The sequence below is a fragment of the Pleurodeles waltl genome, chromosome 4_1, assembly GCF_031143425.1.
Source record: "Pleurodeles waltl isolate 20211129_DDA chromosome 4_1, aPleWal1.hap1.20221129, whole genome shotgun sequence".
NCBI classification, from domain to species: domain Eukaryota; kingdom Metazoa; phylum Chordata; class Amphibia; order Caudata; family Salamandridae; genus Pleurodeles; species Pleurodeles waltl.
The window spans coordinates 634,118,636-634,137,192 of NC_090442.1; the positions used below are offsets into that span (position 1 = coordinate 634,118,636).

Below are 18,557 nucleotides of genomic sequence, written 5' to 3' on the forward strand. Positions count from 1 at the left end.
CAATTCTGTCATAATTCTGCTGCTATCCTGAACACTGCACTTTACATCAAGCACTTTATTCACTGCTCAGAGAAGAATATTTCCAAAGTGCACTAACATATTACGATGTGCACCTAACCTGGTTTGAGGTAATCTTACTCGCTTTCTCCAAGTTTTGGCATCATGCTTTGCTGCTACCCCCACGCATCAACGAAACTAACGTGTTGTGTTTCACTGCTCCTTGCATCGAGCACTTTCTCTAGTATTTTAATTTGCATTCTCGTTCACAGGAGCTTGAGGTTTTTAACTTATATGATATTTGTAGTTGGTGGCCATGTTCCCGCAAACTTTATGTTTTAATTATTAGATCTGTATTGCACTGGCTGTACCTCTGTTAAGGTTTTAAATAACTGAACAATACACAAATTAGTTAGTCATTATGAGTTTGAGTCAGTATTCATATTGTTTGCAATAATGCTGGTCAAATGTTAAAAGTGACCTTACGAGCTCAAAATGTTTAATTTGTTAATGAAAATTTAAGAGTGTATTAACATACTTAAATATGAATTTTGAATATTTATACCGACTATTATCATCACAATTTAATGTTACATCCTTGACAGCTCATAGTATTGCAAAGCATATCACCCTAAAACATTTCATATGGCAAATGTGATGTCCATTTGGTATTATTAAAAATTGGAAAGTCTGAATTACTTACCGATGTAACAAAACGATATAAGTACCACCGCTATTTGTTAAGGAAAACAATACCATTTGCCACAATGAGCCTGATTTAGAGTCTGAAGGATAGCTACTCCCTCACAAACATTACGGATCTCCTGTTGGCATTATTACAAGTGCCATGGGATGTATTACACTTGTAATAAGGTGGACACAATATCGGCCAGGATCTAGCCCTCTAATCCTACCAGATAACCAAGGGGAACCCCTCCCTTTTAAATTGGTTCTTCTTAGGTGGTGAACTTCCTCAAATCCAACTTGCTGATGAAATAAGTCAACAGCTTTGAAAATGATCGGGATCAAACTCATATCGGCTTGTACTCGGTGTTTTATAAGTTTGTTTTTACCATTTCGTTATGAATGTGGCTTTCACTCCCTAGATAGACATAATATTTCCTTCCCCTTGATTAGTACTCCCACGTTTGATGTTAAAATGGCTGCCTCTTTTACTGCTGTCCATTTCACTATTACTTATAGCGTAGCTAATTTTCTTTCAAAATAGTGCAGAAGGAACCTTTAATTTTACATTTTATCTGTTTTGTTAAAATGTAACCACATGATGATTTGTACACTCTGCCTCTGTGGATGTTAATTCGTTGTAATACTGTAAGTTCATGATTCCGCAGTAATGTTGGTTGTGTCCTTTCTTACAAAATAGTGCGAAAGGATGTTTTTGTGGCTTTTCAGAATGTTGATTTAAGCATGAGGAGTTTGTCCACATTTGATAAGCCTTTGTTTTGCATTATCTAGTTCACACTATAAGGTAGATTGCTTTTTCAGTCTGAGAGGTAAACCTGTACAGTGGCCATTAGATAGTTCTTCTTTGCTGTGCTACATTTGCGTTTAGTTTTATAAACAAAAAAGTCAATTATTTATAATAGGCTTAGTTCACAAAAAAGTAAGGTGGTATGTTATAGTCTCAATACTATGATTTCTCATATTCGCTCATTTTACGGGATAAATACAAATTCCTTGAATGTACTTATGTGGCTTGACCAAGGGCAGACAATCTATGGTTCAAGGTTATTTGAAATGTGTAATTGAGCATATAATTTTGTCTCTTTAGTGCCTCACATGCAAAAGATGTTCTCATTCACAAAAATATTCTTCCCGTACACACTCTGAATAAATTATTTCTGCACATCATTTTCCTGTCCTAGAAGTACATTTACTGTGGAATTTGTTGAAACTAAATTTGTGTTGATTTTGGATGGAAATATTTGTGAATTGTTTCGTTCTCAATTGTCTCGCACCCTTTCCACATTTATTAGAAGCACGTTTCCAATCGCTTTCCCATGAATACAACAATGCAAAATTTTCTAACTCGGTGGGTTTGTTACTGCAGTGCGTTGAATTTACAGTTCTATAAATCAAGGTTCTGTTAGCAGGATTTTGGCATAGTTAGCTTCAGTTAAAATGTATAAGATCACAGGTGATGCCTACGGACAAAAAAGTTTTGTGCTTGGACTGTAAAATTTGTGCAAACTTCGGAATTAAAGGGGTTTGTGAGCATTAAAGAGAACTTACAATGATACTATGCAACTTTTCAGTATTTATTACCTCCTACCAAAGTAGCCTAGCAAACTAAGCAGTGCATCATGTTCTTGCTGGCCTGAGCATGAAACACTCATCCTTTGTAGCAGACTGAAGTTCTCTTCCTTTGATTGACTTGTTTACTTCTCTGACTTCATTGTGAAATATGGCTCTCCTTATAGACTGCAGCTTCAGCCACTTGTGTGCAAGAAAGAAGTAGCAATAATTCAAACTAATAGGTAATCTATTATCTTTTAGCAATTATTAGTGTCTGATAAAAGTCCTGGCCAGAAAAGAGTCCATTAGCAAAACAAGTGATTGGTGTTAGGATGAAAAATAAAAGTGGTATCTATTTGCAGACTATGGGCTACTTTTATTCCAAAATTGCTTACCTGGTACACGAGTCATTCACAATTCACACGAAAGCGTCAAGTAGGAGGATTGTGTGAGTGAGAAAACGCTGAGTTGTGAATCTGTGATCTATACTATGTGTCAGTTTCTCGTTCTTACTTGTGTCCAGGAATAAAATAAAGCTGTGTCCGGTGTTATTTCCAAAGATATGCTTCTCAGCCCAGTTTAGCATAACCAAAAAAAAGGACCAAAATGAGTCAATATGTTACGGTCTGAACAGGTACATGTTCTTCACTTTGCAAATGCAATACATTTGCGTGTGGGGGGTGTGGTTGTGTGTGTGTGTGTGAGCGAGCGAGAGAGAGAGAGAGAGAGAGAGAACACAGTGCACATGTTCTATGTGTGAGCAAAGCTTGCACACCACACAGCCACTGTATCTGGAGAGTATGTGCGTGAGTGTTCAGAGTACATATGTGACTGCAAAGTTTTCACTGTGGCAGCCACACTTTACCTGTTCTTTGGGTGATGGCAACGTGTACTGTACTGCCCAGGTACTATTTTTAATATTGAAACTTTTGAAACCTTTATCACATTACAAAAGTTAACAATAAGCTTTATCAATACTTGTTTTAGAGACAATATATTTACTCTGAACTATGCAGTACAGTTAAGCAGCATAAAGTATATTTTATGCTAGTTATAGAAAGTTTCCAACCTGCTTGGCCAGATATTTGCAGAGCTGTTAGTGGTAACCAGGGGGGTTCAATTCTGAATTCTGCTAACAGCCTTTCAAGTTAAATCCTCTCTGTAGAACTTTTACATTGGAGTAGCATTATTGGTGCAGTTCACTTTTGAACACAAAAAAAGACACATCCTAGATGGGAGAAAATAATTACTGTTATATCTACAGAGGTGATTCCATTTGATACAAAAAGTTTATTTACTTCGTTATGAATAGCCACGACATGAATCTACTGCGAATGGTCTAGTTCCTATACTTCAAATTCCTTGTTATTTTTCATCTATGTGTATGCATATATTACCTATGATACAGTTTTTTCCAGTGCCATGTTCTACAGAAAAACAAACCTAAAAGAAAACATTATTCGGCTGCAAGATGAGTAATTTGGCTATCTGAGACCCTGTTTTACACAAACAAAACTATTTTTTGCATGTTTCTGTTCATACAAATGGATAATTATTTTACACACTACATTTCCTCCATCAGCACAAAATCACTCAATGATGGCCTAGGTTAAATTATTCGAATGCCTAGTTAGACCCACAAAACAGTTTATTCTAATTTAAATGTAACTAGGAAAAATCACTCCCTTACAAACATTAGTCTCTGTGATTATTCTGCAGCATAATGACAAAATATGCATCTTAAGTGTATTTCCGACGGTCATTAAGTTTTTAGCTCTCCTGTGCAATAATACAGCAGAGATAATGAAATGGTCTTGGATCAGCCTTGCATATTTCGACAAACCGAAGCCCTCCGGGGTGCTCATCTATCCTAGAAACCAATTTATATCTAATTTGCTATGTCAGTGATTGTTAAAAATACGCCTAAAGAAAAGATTTCCTCTTGTTGGCTGTGAACCGCTAATAAAGCAGGCAGGCATCGTAGACTGTGCTTACAACTGAGTTTTTTTAGCAGTCAAGTTCTTAATCAGATGTGGGAGCAAAGGTGGTCGAATTGCTCTTTATCGCGTTATCCCATTGATCGCCATATTTAGCACTTGCTTTGTCATGGCCCACCTGCCTCTTCCACTTTTATCATGCCCGCTTCAGGCAAGTTTGTACCACTTCAGCAAAACAGATTTATGTATGCAGCTCCACTTTGTATCAGCTTGAAAGGCAATTTACTCTAATTGTATGAATCAGCTTGACAGACGGTTTACTCAAAATATATCCTTTTGGAACAACTTTGGAAAAAAAGTTCCTAGACATTTAAGGCTTTGTGCAAAACATAATATCTGCCATGCAACTGCAATTATAGCATAAGCTATTTTCTAAAAAAAAAAAAAGTGAGTGGAAAGTTTGGGTGATTTCATTGTTCTACTAAACCATGGGTGGTGCATCAAAAGTACCATGTATGACACCTATGACAAAGGTTTTCTTCTTTTCGTTAGTGTAATAATCAACATAGCACTTTCCTCCCACTTTAAGAGGTGTTGTGCTTTGGAAAAACAAAACTTCTATTAGCATACTATACATTTCAAATTGTTAGATGGCATTTGATACGGGAACCCAATCATTTTTAGCCCCTGCCAATTCAGGCAGATACAAGGCGATTGAGGAACAAGGAGCTAGCGTGACTTGCCCACAATGGGTCGAGGATTCGAACCCATGCCTTCCGGTTCCACAAAAAAGAACTTGACAGCATCTCCCCCACATGCAGCCTGTGCGTTCTTTCATTTGCAGCCAATTGATGACATTTCGTAACACTGCCAGCGACAAGGCTCGTTTCTTCTATCGAAGAATCACCTCACGGTGAAAGAGGCTGAATATTATTTAAAAAAAAATCAAGTTTATAACACCCATTAATCTCCCGCTAAAACAAATTTGGATTTCGACGGAATGAAGTACTTTGTAATGAAAGTGCTAAACCTGTTTTGGCCACCACTTATCTAGCTGCCAAAGACCTGCTCTCCTTGGTTAGCCTCAGGGAAACATGTCAGGCTGGCTCTACCTTTGGACATGAGCGATGTACTCAGATAACTATTACTTGTCAACAATAATTATTAACAATGCATATACATTTCCAGTCCTACAACAAAAGCAACTTCAAGCTATTGAAATATGTAGCCTTTCAAAGCTCTGAGATTAGAATGCAAATAAAAATGACCGAATCCGCATCATGCCAGAGGACAATTTCTGAAAAGGAAATTTGATTAAACGAGTGCTGCTGCGTTCCTGTGGCGAGAAGATGCCATTGGGAATTAACCAGCTCTTAAACGAGGCTGCTTTCCAGAATGTAAAAAGAGGTGAAATTAAACGACCCTCTCTTCTTTTATTTTGTCCTTGAAATCCATCTTTTGTCCGATATCTGTAAAGACTCCTGCTGTAAAAATCCCGCCAATATCTGATGTCTCACAATTGTCTGTAGTTCAAGCAATAGAAATATTGACAGCAAAGAAGTTCAAAAGACTGTGTTGGTAGTTCTTGTGCTCATTGTCTGTTGCTTGATGTCACGCCAAGTATTCATTGTAAGTTAGTGTCCAGAAGGTTACTTCGCCGCAGTACTAAAATTGCCCTTGGAGTGCTGCCTTTAATGGAACTCCAACAAGGTGTAGTTAAATAATTTCATCACAAGACTCTTCAGTCTGGCTTTGAATTATCGAGTAACCTGTTGAGAAACAAACCCAACGTCAGCTCTTAATAAAGTAACAACGAGAATTACATTTTGCCATTCCAAATAGTACAGGAACTTAACAAAGAAAGTAGGCACATTAAACAAGAGATAAGAACAGCAGATCGCATATATTCAACTTTTTCCCCATACAAGAGGGCACCACAAACCCTTGTGTTCAGCAACACTGCAGTGAATTTTTTAGCTTATACTTCTTTTTTATGCGTGGCTATCTTAAAGAGCTGTTATAATTTATTTCAGTTTCTAACTGTCATAACCCATTGCTATGAGGTAGCAAAAGTTGGTAACAAAACTAGTTACCCGCTGTTGTGATGTCATAAAGGCCTCCCTGAGAGCTTGTCAGCACAGCTGTGTTGTCTGCTTTGAGCAAAAGCAGCGAGCATGGCTGCAGCAGAGGGAAGGAAGGCAGGAATGGTCGTGGGTGTTGGTCAACGTTGGCAGGTACGCTTTTTTTGCCTTTTGGACAAGGATACATAACTGAGGCTGTGTTATTGTGGCTCACTCTAGCCCTGCGTAGCAGTTGAAAGCACAGGAAGATGATTTTGGGGGCCTATATAACGGTAAACAATGAAATACAGGGATGTTTTTCACCTCGGGTTTCTGAGGGACATCATAGCCAACTTGAGCTTCGCTCCATTCCTCAATTTGATGTCACTAAGAATCCCTTGATAAAAAACATCCATGTAATTCAATGTTAGCCATCTATAATTCTATATTTAACTGTTCAGTTATTTCAATATGTCACCTTTTTGGTTGTGATGAAGCAGACATCTAAAACACCTCTTGATTTGTCCTAATACATATTTACTAAACCGGAGGGTGTACAACACTATATTGCACCACAATGTAGTGTTTTAAGTATTATGGTACAAAAATATTGTGGGCCAAATATTGACTCCAAAAATGTTGTGAAGGCAAGCATATAAAGCTAAGTGGAAATTCACTATTCTTAACTCTATATCTATGTATCTTGACTAGATACAAATCTTCAAGTTACATGGATTTAAGAATAGTAACTCTATAATTTATTATATATACTTATCATCACAATATTTTGGTAGTCGATATTTTGGCGATGATTTTTTTGTAGAATCAGATTTTTAGACTTTATATTCTGACATGCAACCCACCAAAAAGAATGCTCAATATTTTAATTAATACTAGACAGCTGGCAAGTACCGAGCAGAAGCTGTAGCTAAATATGAGTATTTTTTAAGTAATAAGGTTCCGAATATATTAAACAGTTTATAAAATGAAAGACTATTTTAAATATGTGTTTCAATGGGTCTTTGATTTCTCTTATTCAAATCGACAAACTGTTTTACTTTCAAGATTGAAGAAAAAGCTTACTACAACAAGAGAATCACATATTTTGGACAATTCTGTTACAGGGTTCAGAGCCCATGTCTGCAGCAGTGACAAGCAATGACAGTTTGCGGTTTTCACACTGGATGCCTGCATTTCCTGCTCCCCGGTATATTAGCTGGTTCTGTGCTCTCTGTTTCACATGACCTGGCCAGCAAGCCTCGGTACGCCTTGTTCCCACTAAAACTGTCAAAGCATTTCTTTATCCCACATGGCGAAAACCCATTCACCTTTCATGACTTTGTCGTCACTCCTCTTCACTCTGACCACAGGTCCATGTGCAGGGCTCAACAGCCTTGTAGGGCCAAACTCTCTCACATAACGTTCCTCAGACTTCCTCTGCCCCCTTCCATGAAAGTCACTAATCTAGCACTTCACTCTGAAATATTCCTGCTTCTACTGCTCCTAATTTTGAACCAAAACGGCATAAGATTTGCTCGCTGCCAAAGAAAGCTCAAAAGTGTCAAGGAGGAATCCTGGGGCTATAAATAAGATCCCCAGCTTCTACATTCTGCAGTTAGGCAGGGCACCCTTTCATCGCACTGCACCAGCATATGGAGGGCGCTGTGTCACGCAGCCTGCCAGTTTCTTGTCTTGATCATCATCATCCACATTCCTCTCGTTCTCCTTTTCCTCTCCCAACAAACGGAGTTTGCAGCCTGTTTGGCTTTCTCTTTCCACAAAGGAAAGTGTCATCGCACCTCTCCTGCTTTCTACACTCAAACAACAATATAAAGTTTAGAAAGGAAAAGCTGTAAGCTTATCTTGACTTACCGTATTTTAATATATTCAATGGTGCGAATTTTGCTCACAGTACTTGCAGTCCCCACCCACAGTGGGAGTAGATTTTAGTGACTAACCCATTTGGTTTTGTGTAGTAGGAAAACAGGAATGTATTGTCCCAAAACAAAGAACAATGGGGCATATTTACAAGGAAGTAGTGCCAAAATTAGCGACACTGTGTCACGCCAGAAAAGCAGGGATACGCCATATTTACAAAAATAGTGCAAACATAAATATTTTGTGTAAATAGTTACACCATAGTGCAAGGGTGCCTGTATAGCAGGGAATTATTGTATATGTGTCGCTTCCTGTAATTAAAGAATCAATAATGGTGTTTTGTTACTTCTATGTGTGGTGCAGAATGCAGCACACACAGAAGTAGCAAATCGTCATTATTTAATGATTATTATCACATTAGTAAGATTTTGTTTTTATGAGTGAAGTGAAATTAGAGATGGTATGCTAGGTGGTGCGGGCATTTATGAGGACTTCTACGTCTGCCAGAATGTAAGCATGACAAATCCACCACAATATTGGGAGCCACCTCTAAAGAATTAACTATTTTAGCTGTTGTCCACATTTTAGCCCTTACATTTCAGTAAAAGCCATAATTTCGGACTGTAATGGCATGTGACTGACTTTAGTTGCACAAAGTGAGTCACTTTTTGTTTTTAGATCCAATTTTGCATCAGATGTTGTGCATACACATCCTTATAGTGTTAGTCCAACTTATTTCCATGGAGCCTTGAAATTTCATACTGCATCCTAGGACAGGTTTCCTCAAAGTGTGCATCCCAGGGCAAGTATTCTGGAAATATGCATCTAGTTGGATCGTCTGGTTTGCCACTTGAAAAACACAGGTAGCATTTTCCCAGCCCCCCAGTTAGCAAAGGAGAAAATGGTGCATTAGCCAGAATCTGCATTATATGAGGTGGAACCTCTCTGCACATCTAAAAAGCCCCAAGTCGGTTAGTATCAAGTGCTTGGCGGGGATTACCCCAGGATGCAAGCTAATCTATGTGTTGATTGTGGCACACCACCTCCTGTCCAGAGGATGTCATTTGACAGCAACGTCCCAACCCTGGCAGCTGAGTTAAACCACAATCTCAAGAGCCATAATGTTAGAAATGGGGTCTTTGGTTGGCAGTCAGGTTACCCGCCTGTCCAAGCAAGGACCCTCTCTCTAGTCAGGGTAAGTCACACACAATATAAATTATCCTGTGCCCATCCTCTGGTAGCTTGGAACTGAGCAGTCAGGCTTAACTTAGAAGGCAATGTGTAAAGTATGTGTGCAATAAATCATGCAATAACACAGTATAGCACCACAAAAATATACCACACAGTGTTTAGCAAAATATATAATATTTATCTGATAAAATGCAGGTCAAAACGATCAAGCTGCAATAAGTATACGTTGAAATATCACTGTAAAAATAATATAAACTGTCTTTAGTCTTTAAAAAGCAACAAATGTCTCTTGCAAGCACAAAGTACGTGCTTTGCATTCAAATTCTCTGCAAAGGACTGCAGAGGAGGAGATGCGTGGAAAATGGGGAGGTGTGCGTCGATTTTTGTGGCGCACACAGACGATGCGTCGTTGAGTTTTCACGCAGGACAGGCTTTGCATCGATTTCCGGGGCATAGACAGGGATCCTCTTCAGGTTGCGGGGTTTTCGGACGCCCCGGGGCCGATGCGTCGAAATCCTGGACATGCAGGATGAAGTCACAGGGGCTGCATCGATCCGGTGGGCGATGCGTGAAAATTTCTACCCCACGGCAGTTGATGTGTCGATTCCTCTCGGGAAGTCAGGCTGTGTTATTCTGGCTCGGCTTTGCATTGATCCAGTGGGCCGTGTGTCAAATTTCCCACGCAATGCTGGCGCTGCATCGATCTCCTCCTTGAGAAGTTCGGCTGCATCGTTCCGGCGTGCAGTGAATTTTTCACTGCGATGCAGGCTGTGCATTGTTTCTTGCAGGCTGTGCATCTATTTCGGCCGCACAAAGAATTATTTTGCAGGAATGACGTTTTTTTGGACCTGAGACTGCAGGGAACAGGAGGCAAGCTCTATCCATGCCCTTGGAGAGCACTTCTCAGCACAGCCAGAGAGCAGCAAGGCAGCAGGGCAACAGCAGGGTAGCAGTCCTTCTCAGAAAAGCAGTCCAGGTGAGTCCTTTGGGCAGCCAGGCAGTTCTTCTTTGCAGGTTGCAGGTTCTGGTTCAGGTTTTCTTCTCCAGGACGTGTCTGAGTTTGTAGGGTCAGAGACCCTGCTTAAACACCCAAATGTGCCTTTGAAGTGGGGGAGACTTCAAAGAGTGGCTCAGAAGTGCACAAGATCCCCTTTTAGTTCCATCCTGTCTGCCAGGGTCCTAGTAGGGGGTATGGCTGTCCTTTGTGTGAGGTCAGGCTACTGTCCTTTGACATGTAAGTGTCAGGCCCTCCACCCTCCCAGCCCAGGAAGACCCATTCAGTATGCAGATGTATGCAAGTGTGACTGAGTATCCTGTATTTGTGGTTTGTCTGAGTAAATCCACAAGGGAGCTGTCAACTAAACCTAGCCAAACGTGGATTGTAAGTCACAGAAGGATTTAAGTGCTGAGAAATGCTCACTTTCTAAAAGTAGCATTTCTAAAATAGTAATAGTAAATCCAACTTCACCAGTCAGCAGGAGTTTGTATTACCATTCTGGCCATACTAAATATGACCTTGTTACTCCTTTCAGATCAGAAGCTACCACTCAAACAGTAGATGAGGGCGGCCCTAATGTTAGCCTATAAAAGGAGCATGTCTCACAGCAGTGTGAAACGAATTTAGGAGTTTTACACTACCAGGACATGTAAATTACACAGATACATGTCCTGCCTTTTGCCTACACAGCACCCTGCCCTATGGGTTACATAGGGCATACCTTGAGTTTTAGGCTTAGGTCGAATGCTAGGTCGAATTGGTAGTGAAGCTGCACACACAGGCCTTGCAATGGCAGGTCTGAGACAAGGTTAAAGGGCTACATAAGTGGGTGGCACAATCAGTGCTGCAGGCCCACTAGTAGCATTTAATCTACAGGCCCTGGGCACATATAGTGCACTTTTCTAAGGACTTATAAGTACATTAAATAAGCTAATTGGGTATGATCCAATGATACCATGTTTTAAGGGAGAGGGCATATGTACTTTAGCACTGGTTAGCAGTGGTGGAGTGTGAATAGTCCTAAAACCAGCAAAAACAGTGTCCAAAAATTGGAGGGAGGCAGGCAAAAAGTTAGGGGTGACCACCCTAAGGCTGTCAGGTCTAACACATAAAATGTGCAGAGTCCTAACTCCCACTCAGAGGAAGATATATGCTCTTGACAGAAGCTGTCTGGAAGAACTTGTCAAGCCAATTTGAGGATGTTCCATCTTCTTAACTAATAACTTTAATCTCCACCTTGAAGAAAAGTTTCAAAAAGAATTCCTGTTTCATTGGAACTTCAGCTTTTCTAGGTAAAGCAGCCGCAAGACCCGGATACACAAACAGGTTTCCCTTTGCTTTAAACCTATTTACTTCAGGATATAGTAAAGGCAAACAATTCCCCATCAGAAGTAGACATCCCCCTTGCTTATTCTTTCTAGTCCTCCTCAACTGTTACACTCTCCATGCATTACATCTATACATAATACATAACATCACAAATAGACCCAACCAAGACGGCAGTGAGGCAGGTTCACACTCACAGAAAGGCAGTATCATACATTTCAGTCCTATGGACTTGAAAAGACAACATGTTTCAACATTGGGAAACACCTGGAGGCATTCACATATTCCAACACACAAGTTCCATTGAACATTGGGAAAGAACAAAGTTAAACACTAAAGCCCAGGCACTAAAGGAAAACACATGAGAACTGCAAAAGTCCATTAACATTCACTGCATGTTTTAAACCATTTCTCGTAACTACATTCACTTGTTCCACACTGTGCTCATACCCATTAGCCCACTACCACTGATTCATACTGTATACTATCACATTTAGGTACCCTACAGACCTGGTCTACATCTTGCTTGCCCAAAAACATTTTTTCCACAGGGTCACGTGATCATGGTCCACCACATACCAGTTAGTCGACTGTCCCAATGATTGGTTATCAAAGCAATTTAAAAAAAGGAATGTTCCAATAATGAGGTAATGTCCCAATATGATTGCGAGCCAATAGGCATGTTTGTTTTATTGAGGTCAGGCAACTACCTTCCATTCTTAAATCACAGGGAAGTATAATACATAGCATATTAACAGTTACTTCCGCTTTCCTTCCCTGCTCCTAGATCAACTCAGAGTTAACCACAAGATGTATGCATGCAAGTCATGTGCACTTCTGAATAAACAAGAGCTTTGTTAGCCCAGACGGAGCCCAGACTGAGACGGTGCCTTAAAGAGCATCATATCTGGGCAAATTATCACTAACTTCGCCACCTTTTCTGGGTTCACCCCTTCCACTACTGAGAAAGTGAGTAATTTAGCAGGAGAAGAGATCAAATGTAAACCTTTCAGAAAGCGGTAAACTTGCTTCTGGTGGAGGCAACAATATAATTCTCCAATTCACCACCTAAATCATGTACTCCACTATGATCTGTAGAGGTTCTTAGATTCAACAACTGCCCAACTAATCACCACAAATTCTTCATATAGCTGAAACATAGAGAAATCAGCATTGAAATACATGTCTAAAGAATGCTTTAGCTCTGAAACTTGAGTTTGAGGCATAACATTACATGGGCTTTATCAAAACAATAAACACTGATAATTTCCAGCTTGTTTATATTTTCCCTCTGCACCTAAACAGTAGTGAGAAAGAATATCAGATTGGGGTCTCCCCTCTCTGGTTGGACTCGAACTGCCCTTTCCATCAAATGTCCTTTATCTGATTTAACCTTGCCATTCTGAAATAACTGCAATATTCAATGTAGTGCTTTCCATATCTCCTGAACAGATATGTATATAAGTAGATAACTAAGTATGAATATGGGGAGGAAAATGGTTTGCACTCTTTCATGTTTTCGTGCATATTGTGTTGCAAATCTGGAGGGGTTTTGGATTGCCTAAATAAGATGGAAGTTTTTTTTCTTTGCCATTTTTAAGGGAGATATTTTATTGTAGATAGTGTACTTCTCTAATGTGTAATGAACCTCATAAACAATAAAACATTTGCTCCTGTCCAGTGTAAACAAGAGGAATGCTGAAGCATTCTCATACAGAATAGAGTTGCCTACATTCTCAAACCCTCAAGCCAAAATTTACTGGAAAAGGTTCTGCAGGCTTAGAGCTTTAATGGTCACTATAAGGGAAGGGTACCAGGCACATAGTATAAACGCCCAGAAGGAGGTCACCGATCTGCTATTAAGTTTATGGAGACCTTTAACGGACCAGAAAGTGTTTTATGAGCCATTTAGAGTTCTGCAGAATGGAAGAACTACTTTAAATTGCCAGTTCCCCCATCCTCTGAGCCTCGTAGTTCCTCTGCCCCATAATGGGTAACAGCTGAATGACCACCAGTCAAGCCACTGTTGTCAATCTAAGTCAGAGAGCCATCCGTCTAGAGTCACCACTTTTAATCATGGGAAGCCCATTGTATTTAGTGTAGTCCTCACAATGGATATTTCCACTGCCTGGAGCAACCATAACAAGGCACCATCTCTACATTATGCTCTGCCAAAAGTGTTTCTGCTGCAATATCAGATACACATTTAGTATACATATCCTTCCAGGGTATCTCTAAAAAGGGAGGGTAATCCATTGTTGGACAGAAAGAAGCCAGGGTCTCTGGTATCTGTGCTGCTGGTGGGCTGCCTGTCATACCATACGTGACCTATAAGGTAGAAGTAGTATAGTAAACTTTAATTGCATCATCCATTCAAAAAGCCAAAAGCTGGTGAAAACATCAACTTTACAGATCGTAAATGTATCCCTTGCATTTTGCTTGCTCCTGAAAAGGAAAAGTATGATTATTGAAGGACAAGTGGTAGAGTGAGGAGTCAAAACTGGCAGGCAAACAAAACAACAGATTTGAATGCTACCTTCAGCAATTGGCAGTGGTTAGACGAATTGCAAACATTCCACCATCAACTTTTCTGTGTTTGATGTAACAACTTGAGTGGCAAAGATATGCTCAAATGTGGGACGGTGCACTCTGTGCCACTGGAACCAAGCTACACCTGACTGACTGATCCCAATCATTTGGAAACTGGTTTTGTGCTGCTTGTTGTTTTGGCCCAAGGGGGCCTGGCTGGCAGTTTTGGGCTAGGCTCTTCCTATCAGAACACAGTCAAGTCTATTTTGCATATGGCTGGGTCACAACTGACGTGGAACAATGGGTTAGATTGTTACTCCGAGCAATTGCCAGTGGTTAGACTCATTGCAAGCATTCCTCCCTTCACCTTTTGTGAGTTTGAGGGCTGGAAGTCAACCATGGATAGTCTTTTTGATATGTTTTTTCAAGGTGGAGACTGTTATTAAATAAAGAAGATCGTACAACATTCCCAGATTTGCTGCTAACTGCTCCCTGTCAGCTTCGGTAAAGAGCATATATATTCCTCTTAGTGGGTGTTAGGGCCCTCGTGTTATAGGTCTTGAGATTAAAGCTTACTTCAGCTGCCAAGGTTCAGACTCTGTTGTCAAGTGATAACCTATGGAGGAGGAGATGGTGTGAAGCAAGTAACACATGAAATATGTGTGTATTTTCTACTCATGGTAATATGCAAATTGATAACCATAGGAAGTTCAATTGATTAAATCTCAATGTCTCATGACGTTGGAGATCAGATCTCAGTGAAATTGAAGAATATAGACAAGAAATGTAAGAATGTAGGCTTTTTGGGATATACCAGTTATATTTGAAAATCCAGAATTAGTCTGAGATGGGACTGAATTTAACAATCAATTGATGAACAAAAAGTCAATGGAAAAGCAATTATGACACTTAGATTTGACCGAATGTAAAACAGTTTGATCTGTGGGCACACAACTAATTAAGGACACTGGGGGTGCATTATAAGTGTTTGAGTGCAACTATTGAAAAAAGAAACAAAATGGTTTCTGTATGTAAAGTTAAATTAAACCTTTTAAGGCAATAAATACCTATAAGTAGACATTCTTTCCAGGTTTGAGCATACTCTTCAAATGGATCTGAACTGCAACTTTTCACAGAAATGTACCTTTTTTTTTTAACACCGCACAATTCCCTCAAAGAGATCATGAATACATGCACACAGGCGATCTAAAGTTTGTACTTTGAAGACATTAGATTTGTAAACTGAACAAGAAGGAATTGCTATTATATTGTGTAAAAAGAATATAAAAACGCTGAGTAATATTATCCAAATAGTTTTTAAGAGTTGTGAATTATTTTGTTACAGGAAAACGCTCTTTGGTCTTGCTAAAGAAAGGTCTATCTCTTCTAGAGGTAACAGATCTGCTAAACACTTATAAAGAGCCTGCGGCTCTGTGAAGCATGTTAATTTCTAATTTGCCTTTTGCAACATGGTATTCTTATTGATTGTGGGAGGCATATAGGAAAAACATAGCTAAGTGGCACATGTTTTTATTTAATCTATGTAAATTACCACAACATTACTGATATACTGCCATTGGTCAGTCCTATCTCATATCATTGTACGAATACATAACACTACTGCACTGCCATCTCACACGCAGAACTCAGTGACCCATCACTACAGTAACTTACCTCCTGATGCACTACTACTTCACACCATCTAGCGTGACCAAACTTTTACTGGCCACCATTACTTTGCCATCCATGAGCACACTGTTAAGAGTCCCACAACATACCACCTCCCTACAATCGTACGGATCATAAAATCCTGCAAAGCACTTTAACTCGCACAGCCATCCAATAGCACGATATTGCACGGTACACCAACTCCCACAATCAAAATGCAACCCTTTGACACTACACTAACGCTTCCAGCAGGACACTGCCAACTCACTCTACCCCACACCAGCTTATTACAACCCATGATCACTGAATAATATCCGAATGCTCATTAGCATCCCACCACTGCACTATAGTGCCCTACCACCACCTAACCACTGAAACCAGACAATGTAGACTTAATATGCGTGCAATTAAAAAACTAATTTGAATAGAATATAGCATATTCCATGCAAAAATTGTAAATGTGTGTCTATTTTCACTTTTATGACTTCTTTAAGAATAGATTTAAAGATGTATCATCTCAATTTAAATAACTTCGTTTGCCTTAAACAAAATATCTAACAGGAAAACTTTAGTTTTCTGAATATTAGAAATTTCAATGCAGATTCTGCATAAGGATACATTGTATCTAGGAAACGAACACCGTGTGTAATTGCTCATATCCCCCTACCATGAGGAAGAAGCATTCTGATGCCCCTAATGCTGGCACCTTTGCATTTATGGGAGCATGAGGTGCCAGTGAAGTTCAGATACAGACGCGTATTACTTCGACCAAGTCATTCAGGGCTCCATTCATGAAGGTTTTTGTGACTAAATATTACCTGCTTCTGAAATATTCTTGCCTTTCTGTTAAATTTCAAGAGGTAAGTCACACCCATTTGTGGAAAAAATGTTTTGATTTGAGCCTTCAGCGTTTAACGGTATTCCATCTTATTTCTGCAATGCCATTAGCTCAGTGCATGTCTTTTTAAAGTTTTCTTGACATTTTAGAAAGAACAATAGCTATAGATCAGTAATTAGTAAACTTTAGATAATTGATAAACTAACCATTTGTGTTATTATTACGTAACATGAGAATGAATGTATGGAAAAAAAAGAAAACCCTAGACTCGATTTGACAAACTATTAGCTAGAACAAATCAGACAATAATCCATAAAAGTTTCTATATTATGACATATAATCAAAGGAGAGCAATAATACAATTACTAAAAAAAGATGAAAGGAAGAAAGCGAAAGAGAGAAGGAGAAGAAACCAAGATGGAAAAATAAAAATATCTAGACATAAAAGTAATTCAGAAAATAATGAATTATCAAAATGATGAATAAAAGTTAAACTCTTACAGAGATTTTTAACATTTATCAGTTTGAATAGTAGAATGAGTGTAGGTTGTCTTACATAAATTTTGTGGTAAAATTTAACAACACAAACATCATTTAGCATTGCTACTGAAAAGAAAAAGCACATGCTTTTCCAATTTGTTAACAAGTCATTAAGATAAATAGATAACATTTAGATATTTTAACAACAGTACAGTTTTCTGAGCAACTAAGAGGACCTAAGAATATTGTTAGGAATGTAAAAGCAATGTTTTATTTATAATTGGTGTTTATTTTACATCATAAAAAAGAGGACTAAATAAATTAGGCAGTGGATTCAATTACAAATGGAACACCAATGTTTCTATAATGCTCTGAGTTTTCTTTCACTTTTCAGCTCACAGATCTATATATACATTCACAGACATATCTTTCCCCTTTTTTAATTTAGCATGTGATTTAATTGTTTAGCAAGGCTTGTGATGTATTTCTTTGTAAATAAGAAACATCAGTGGAGCAGTCTGACAGCAAAATAAATCAAAAAACTTATGAGGGGGATTCAAACTCGAGAGATAAGGAACTAGGGAGAGAAGTGATACAATTATTAATAGCATTTATGTTGTATATATAACAGTAAAGCATCAGTAGGTAAATCATTAGTAGGTTATAAGCCATTAAATGAAATGATCATTATATTTTAATACAAGGGATTACTTTAACTATTTTTATTCTAACACCTCTAAGAAATAAATCTACTGTAAATCATTAAATTATGTAAGATATACAATGCTCTCTAATACTTAAAAAAAATATTGTATTAACTCACAGTTATGTTCAAAGTGCAAGGGTACTTAACATGTCTTAATTATTATTATGCTGTGTTTGATCAAACAAAAAACAATTCACTAATGCATCATCTCATGTAACCGACCTTGGAATATTATTAATGTTAAAATAACTTAGTGGACAAGGGACTTTTCCAATACAAAAAGAAAAATGATACTGCTTAGAATCAGGAAATCTAACAACAGCCCCATCATAAGATTTTCAGACATGGGCAGTGCAATAGTGAGACATTTTATAGTCAATAGGCATTTTGAGAGAATGGAGTTGAACCTTTTCAAGGTATATACATAAAGTATAAACTGGAGTATTGATAATACAAATAGACTTTTAGATATGAATATCATCTTAATTGAGTCCAGTCTGGCCCGCCATGAAAGATACCATGTGGTGAAATATTATTAAAGAGTTGAACTTTATTTTAATAAATGATTTATTTGTTTTAATATAAATGTTATCATCCTTAGTATACAAGATATGAAGATATTTTATTTCCTTAGGACTTGAGTGAAAATTATAAACTTTAAACTTGTTTTAAGATTGAGGGTAAAACTAAGTTT

The 18,557-nt window shown here is 38.5% G+C and overlaps 1 protein-coding gene across 1 annotated transcript in view; it reads right to left on the reverse strand.

Moving 5' to 3' along the window:
* Positions 1 to 3,238: 3,238 nt before the first annotated feature.
* TAFA2 (TAFA chemokine like family member 2) overlaps positions 3,239 to 18,557 on the reverse strand; it is a 1,054,087-nt gene continuing 1,038,768 nt past the window's right edge. The window contains exon 8 of the mRNA XM_069229068.1: positions 3,239 to 5,959. The gene's annotated coding sequence lies outside the window, so the exon portion shown is untranslated. The remainder of the gene's footprint in view (positions 5,960 to 18,557) is intronic.